General features: G+C 39.0%; 1 pseudogene; it reads right to left on the reverse strand.

Moving 5' to 3' along the window:
* Positions 1 to 1,933: 1,933 nt before the first annotated feature.
* LOC117797118 lies at positions 1,934 to 3,651 on the reverse strand (annotated as a pseudogene).
* Between the last annotated feature and the right edge of the window lie 1,605 nt (positions 3,652 to 5,256).

Below are 5,256 nucleotides of genomic sequence, written 5' to 3' on the forward strand. Positions count from 1 at the left end.
TGTAATATTCTATAAATAACAATTCAGCCAAAGTCATTGACATTTGTTCAAAATCAGTTTTTTTGTTGATTTTTTTGAGTCTCATTTTATCAATTGCTGGGGAGAGATGACAAAATCACCAATGAATGTGGAAATGTGTATTTATTTTTATTTTTTTAAAGATTTTATTTATTTATTCGACAGAGATAGAGACAGCCAACGAGAGAGGGAACACAAGCAGGGGGAGTGGGAGAGGAAGAAGCAGGCTCCTAGTGGAGGAGCCTGATGTGGGGCTCGATCCCAGAATGCCGGAATCACGCCCTGAGCCGAAGGCAGATGCTTAATTACTGCACCACCCAGGCACCCCAAAATGTCTATTTCTTTCTTTAATTCCATCAATTTTGTGTCATATATTTTGAAGCTTTGTTATTAGGCATATACATATTTGCAAGTAAAGTCATGGTAAAATGACCCTTTTTATCATTATGAAGTATCTCCCTTTGGCTCTAGTAATACTCTTTGTCTTGAATTCTCCTTTTTCTGATATTAGTACAGCCACTTCAGCTTTCCTATACTTGGTGTTCACATTGTATTTTCTTCATCAATTTACTTTCAACATATCTATGTCTTTATATTAAGTATGTCTCCACAAGAGACGCACTTTTTAACTTTTTAAGTATGTCTACAACACAACATATAGTTGAGTCTTGTTTTCTTCAATATGACAATCTCTGCCTTTTAAATGTAGTATTTTAATTTGTTTACTTTCAACATACATGTGTCTTTATATTAAGTCTGTCTCTTGTAGACAACATATACTTGGATCTTGTTTTCTTCAATATGACAATCTCTACTTTTTAAATGGAGTATTTTAATAAATTAGTATTTAATGTAATTATTGGTATGGTTGGATTTGGAGCTACCATTTAGATTTGTTTTTTATATTTTTCCTCTGGTTTTTGTTGTGTTTTCTTTTGTGCTACTGTTCTTTCATTCCTCTTTTTTTATTATTTCAACTTTTTTTAAGATTTAAGTTTAATTTTCCTGTTGGTTTTTTAGCTTTTCTTCTTTGCATTATTTTTAGTGGTTGCCCTAGGAATTACAATACACATCCCTAATTTTTTACAAAATGCTCATAGTAAACATGGTTGTATTTCACACAAATTATAAAAACCTTGCAAAGGGCACCTAGGTGGCTCAGTCAGGCGACCAACTTATGGTTTCAGCTCAGGTCATGATCTTGGGGTCATAGGGTTGGGCTCCAGACTTGGTGTGGAGTCTGCTTGGGATTATCTCCTTCTCCCTCTCCCTTTGCCCCTCCCCCTGCTCATGTGCTCTCTCTTTCTCTCTCTCTCAAATAAATAAATAAAATATTAAAAAAATAAAAACCTCATTACTTTGTCGATCCATATTCCTTCACCCTATCTTATCCTTTATGTTGTAGTTGATATGTAGAAAGACATTTCCTTTAGTATTTCTTTTTTTTTTTAAGATTGATTTATTTATTTGAGAGAGAGAGAGAGAGGGTGCTCATGCATGTGAGCTGGGAGAGGGGCAGAGGGAGGGAGAGAGAATCCACAAGCAGACTGACTCCTTGCTGAGTGTAGAGCCCAGACTCGGGGCTTACTCCCAGGACTCTGACATCATGATTTGAGCAGAAACCAAGAATCATTGTTCAACCGATGCATGCAGGCACATCAGTTTTTGTGGTTTTTTTGTAAGATTTATTTATTTATTTTAGAGAGAGAGTGTGTGTGCAGGGGGGAGAGGCTGAGGGAGAGAGAATTGCAGGCAGACTCCATGCTGATTGTGAAGCCTGACACAGGGCTCCATCTCACAACCCTGAGATCATGACCCTGAGATTACAACCTGAGCTGAAACCAAGAGTCAGTAGTTTAACCTATTGAGCCACCCAGGTGCCCCTTCCTTTGTATTTCTTGTAGTGCATGTTTGCATATGGTGAATTCTCTTTCAACTGAAAATATCTTTATTTAACCTTGATTCTTTTTTTTTTAATAATGTAAGTGCTTTAGCAACAATCACAGATCATCCCTGTGGGCCAAGTGGTCAACCAGACATGCAGGACCCAGCCACCAGTTCAGCTCAGCCTCTGAGCCTCTTGCTTTGACTCTAATAGGGTGAGCATGTGACCTTACACACAGGGCTTTTAATGTTGCAGATGATGGAGCAGTTCATGTCATCCATGAACTCCAAAACACCTGTGTGCACTGTCCCTGCAAGCTAGTCCTGCCCGTCACCTTGGTAACCCTGGCCAGCGTGATGGGCTGCACACCGCTTGTGTCCATGATGGCTGCTCAGCTGCAGTTGCTTGGAAAGCTAACTTTGATTCTTGTAGGATATTTTCACTGGAGTGAATTCTGGGTTGACAGTTTTTTTCTTTCGCTACTCTAAAGATATTCTATTCTTTCAACTTCCATGGTTTTTAATGGGAAATGAAACCTAAATTGAATTGCTGTTCCCTTTATGTAATGTACATTTTTCTTTTGCTGCCTTCAAGATTTACTCTTTATTTTTGACTTTCCACAGTTTGACTCTGATGCATTTTTTAATTTTTTATTTTTTTGCTCTCTGTTCTTCACCTTGGATAATTTCTATTGCTCCATTTCCAGGTTCACTTACTATTTCCTCTGTCATCTCCACTGATATTAAGTCCATTCATTTCTGATGTTGTATTTTTCAGTACTAAAGTTTCCCCTTAGATTTTTTTTCCTTTTTCTAACCACTTAAGTTTTTTAAAAAATCATTTGTCTCTCTGCTGAGATTTCCTATCTTTTCATTCATCATGAGCATCTTTTCTTTTACTTCATTGAGGATAGTTACAGTTGTCATTTTTAACTCCTTATGTGCTAGTTCCAATATCTGGGTCATCTCAGGGTCATTTTCACATTTTCTTTTCTCTCAAGAATGTGTTCCAAATTCATAGCTTTTTGTATGTCAGATAAATTTAGGTTGTATCCTGGTTATTGTAAATGTTTATGGAATGTTATGGAAATTCTTTATTCTGTCTTTTTCCCCCTCTAATAAGAACCACTAACTCTGTTTCTTGGGTAGCAGTTCCTGTGTTCCTGTGTCTGTTCATATATTTTTTCTTTAACTGAATCACTATCAGGCTGTTCTGTAAACATATGGTACGAGGGGTCACTGAGAGATAGAGGTAATCAGAATTTGGGATCCTCCTTGGCTCTTTCCCTTCTGTGATTCCTCCACTCTCTTCAGCAGCCACAATTTAGCTGGCTTCCATTTCCTGGTTTCCCAGTCCAGAAAGATTCCAGTTTTTCCACAAGCACCCTGCCACCTCCGGCATCACATCACCACATTGTCCCCCGGGTGGGGGGGAGCCACAAAAATGAGAACTTACTTTGGAAAAAAACTCCCCTCCTCTGACAGTGTACTTCCATGGAGGGTCTGTCTGCTTCTGTTGATTCTCTACTGCCTCACATAGTTGCAGTTTTTGCTACTTGTCCAGATTTTTAGTTGAATTTTGTAGGAGAGACAGTCTGGTAAGATCTTACTCTGTCATTAGCAGAAGCAGAAACCCCAGGATATTTTAAAGAGCAAATATCATGTCATTCTTTTGCTGAAATCTCATAAACACCTTATCATTGCCCCTAGAACTAAGTCCAAAGTCCTTAGCGTGACCTTCAGTGAGCTCCTGAGCAGAAACCAGAAGGCACCCTCAACTGGAATGTAAAGACAGTTTAATGAAGAGACTGTTTACAGAAGCTAAAGGAAGAAAAAGGGAGATTAAGGCACTTGGGACTAGCAAAAGTGGGAAGTCATTGTGACTGCTAGGCTTTAATGGGCAGGTGTTACCAAAACTAATAAAATTGGGGCCATAGAAGTGGGACCACCCAACAAGAACTGTTGTTACAAGATACAGCAATTGCCAGAACCTCAGCCCCCAAGCAGGGTGAGAGTAGGAGAAGAAATGCCATGCCTTCTCTCCCCTATGTTCTCTGATCTTCTACTCATGTGTCTGTTGCCCAGACCCAACTGGAAGTCAGAGGGTTATGTAGCCCAGACAATGTAGTTTTTAGTGTCCAACTCTCTGGGGACTGCAGAGCACAGCAGAAAAGAACCTACTCTAACCAATTCTTACCCCTATTCTTTCCTCCAATACAGCCACACTAGACATCTTTCAGTTCCTCAAAGAACTCTCTTCCACACCTTGTCACACGATGTTCCCTCTCACAATGTTCTTCCCTCTCCCTCTCTTTGCCAACTTCACTGCTGTTCAGCCTCCTGTTGTCAGCTTACACCTAAATTCCTCAGGGAGATCTTTTATGACTCCCAAGACTACATAATGACTCCTTTTTGTATATTCCTAAACCTCCCTGTATTTCTCTCTTAAAACACCATGCTCCTTAGTGACTAGTTAGTCATGTGTTAACATTTAATTATTTCTCTAATATCTGCCTTTTTTAAGAAACTGTGAGCTCAAGGAGAGCAGGAGTGATTTCTGTTTCGCACACCAACCTCTCTGCAGTGCCAGCACAGGATCTGGCCCGTAGTGCTCAATCAGCATATGTGGATTGAGTAATCAACGTGTCTGTCTCTTGCTGGAATATGAGTGAGCTGACTGTGTATTATTCACTTCTGAATCCCCATCTCCTAGCACAGTGCCTACCATATAATAGGTCATCAATAAATGTGATTGTATATATTAATAAATAAATAAGACCATTTACATTTTAAACCTATACCACACTTGAAAATAATGAGTCCTATTAACTGAATGCTCACTGTGAAAAGAAGCCCTGTTCTTCATTTGGCCTAAAATTACCACTTTCAGGCTTTGGAGGCTGTCCTCCTGCTCCCCAGTTTTCAGATTTTCAGATTAGTCTGTGTCTACCTCCCTACATTTATTTCTTCTGTCTCACACATGTTTGACTTTCCAGACAAAAAGAGCCTCATCTCTGTAGTCTCTTTACATTTGGTCAGACTTCAGCCCCTAGAATATTTTATTTCTTTCTTCTAGAATTTCTCAAGCTTTGTCATGCATTATTGATCAGCGAAGATCAGAAATGCCCATAGCACTGTCTTCAACTTCTAGGTTCTTGCATCAAAGAAGGATGGGGCTTTCTTTTTCTTTCCAGTCTTTTCATGATGAGCAAGTCAATCAAATCCTTGGAGAGTCCATTTCTTCATCTAAAAAATAGAAGCAATATCTTCAGTGTCAATTACGCATCATTGAGTAACAAACCACACAAAAGCTTAGGTGCTTAAAACAACCATTTTCTTTGCTCATGATTCTGT

This window comes from Ailuropoda melanoleuca, chromosome 18 (assembly GCF_002007445.2).
Source record: "Ailuropoda melanoleuca isolate Jingjing chromosome 18, ASM200744v2, whole genome shotgun sequence".
Lineage (NCBI taxonomy): Eukaryota > Metazoa > Chordata > Mammalia > Carnivora > Ursidae > Ailuropoda > Ailuropoda melanoleuca.